This window comes from Octopus bimaculoides, chromosome 8 (assembly GCF_001194135.2).
Source record: "Octopus bimaculoides isolate UCB-OBI-ISO-001 chromosome 8, ASM119413v2, whole genome shotgun sequence".
NCBI lineage: Eukaryota > Metazoa > Mollusca > Cephalopoda > Octopoda > Octopodidae > Octopus > Octopus bimaculoides.
In genome coordinates this window covers 25,937,326-25,939,825 of record NC_068988.1, presented here as the reverse complement: position 1 = coordinate 25,939,825, position 2,500 = coordinate 25,937,326, and positions in this window count along the sequence as shown.

The window sequence follows — 2,500 nt, the reverse complement described above, 5'->3', positions numbered from 1 at the left end:
AAGGAAGTGTTGTTAATGTATGTAATGAATATACCATTTCATGCGATGTACTATAAGGCATGTATATGTTTGTGCGCGCGCGTGTGTGTGTGTTGTATATGTGTGTGTATGTCTGTGCGCGTGTGTATGTATTGTATTAGTATATCTAAACATTCGGTAGTACAGCACGTCAGAATTGCGCAGTCAATAATTACTTTAGATATTGCTATGTTATTTATATAACAGTTGCCGTTTGTAGTTTGATTATAACTATGCTGTGTAGTTTTTACTCGTTCGGGGAAATGCAGTTAGTGTGATAAGTTGGGAAAAGATCATGCCATTGTTGTGTGCTAGAGAGCCTTTTGCCTAAGGCTTTATATCATTACTTTGATGTATGTGTTGATTGATGCCACTTGTTTGAAAATGCTCTCTGGTATTGATTTTTTTTTTCATTGTTTAGCATTTTCGTTCCGGGTATGATTTCAATAAAACACTCCCATTTTTTTTCAACCAGTACATGCATATAATAATGTTTCGCTCGTTGATTAAATATCAACAGTAGTGGCGTTCGAATTTTATTTATTCTTTCACTATTCTGCAGATTTGAATTCGAAGCCTTTTTTTTAAATAATTTCTCTGTTTGCATTCATTTATTATTTGACCTTGCTGAAATATTTTACTGTATTCTTCCTCACTTACCAATACATAAAAATGTAAGAAATTCTGCCGAATAACAATATTTCTATATTTGGCAGTATCAAATTAATAACAATATGGATTGTAACAGTGTCAATAAGACCACATGAAAGCTCTAATGAAACGGGAGAAATTATCACGAGTGTAGTAGGTTTTGAGTACAAATAAAAAATATCACAAGCTGCTCAGTAAATTGTTTTACCAGATAATAACTCCGTTTAAATTTAGGACGCTTTAATGTTATTAGCATTACTGCTTGTCGGTGCAGTTTACAATAAAGTTTACCATCAAAGAGATTATATGGTGAATCGTATGATAAATTTTGTTTAAAGCTCATACGAACGACCCATTATTGCGCCTGTTTCATTTTATGAGCGGTTCAAGCGTTTGCTTATATTTGTGCTAGACATTATATCTTTATTACTATATGTATGTGAGTGAGTGTGCATATATTCATGTGTATATATGTATGCATATATGCATGTGTATATAGAGGAGTGAAAGTGCGCTGTGTGGACGGATGTATCTGTGTGTTTGTATGTGCCTCAAAATATATCTTTTGTTTCACTGTGAAACATAACGTTAAGTACGTTTCACAATATTTGGTCTGAAGAAGAGACTAATCTTTAAAGAATATTATTAATCTGGCTCCTGCATGAATGGTACCATATTGCTAATTGTGATCAACATAGAATATATGCGTATGAAGTAGTAATTTAGAGCGAAGAATTTGGAGCAGTCACAAGAAAATTCTCAGTTATTAAATTGTTGCAAATCCAAAACGAATTACTGATGTTGTTTCCAATACACATGAGTTTAAGTATGCCTTAGTGGCGGTGAAATTTCATTTTTCAGCAAAATAGTTCCAAATTCGATGCTGGTACGTTCCTCCCTGGGAATATTGCATCTACTGTATCCTTCTTCCACGGAACAATAATTTGTGAGTGTAATTTTCCAGGCTGAATCTCTGCAGAAGATGGTCCTATATCTCCTCCTCTCTCTTTTCCTCTCTCTATACACATGATATACTTATATGAAAAACAAAAACACACACATGTACGTATGTATGTATGTATGTATGTATGTATGTATGTATGTATTGCGGTGTGGTGTGGCTCAAGCTACAGTTTTAAACAGCGAGTAGAAATAGGTGGAGTTACGTGTGTTTGACAGCGAACTAACATAACATTATATTAAGAAAGCACAAAAAGATAATAAAAACGTTACATATATTACTTAACTGGCTGTCTAGTTGAAGACTACCTTAAATTTTGTAGAAGCCCTTCCTGAAACGGGCTTGCATTTGAACCTGTCGATGTGTTAGTAAATTTGGGGCTCGGAGAAGGATATGTGTTTTATTCATGAGAAATAAGAAGTACGTGATTCTTGTCCAGTTCAAATTAGGTTTTGCCTCCTCAACCAAAACATCTGAGTCCGCCATTACGAATCAAGGATTTATGTAAGTGTATTTCTTTGGCGTGTTACTGTGGACTGAAAAACTACACAGCTGTTCATATTTTCTCATGCGTAATTGTCATTTTGCTGTCACAATATAAGCCTGTCCGCAAAAGCAAGTTCACTTTTAGATAGATTTTAAACATATTGACCATCCGTTGTCTGGTGATTCATACTTTCATCTGAGTGGAGTTCTTCTAAGATGACATGCTTCTTATGTGATGCACTAACTAAATAATAGCCATTGTCTTAAAGCATAGCTAAGCCTTATTACTCTGACAGGAATATCAGGCCACATTAATTTCGTAATCGATTTTCCATCTGCTGGTCGTAATCTGACAGGCGTGCGTAAACCGTACATATATATATA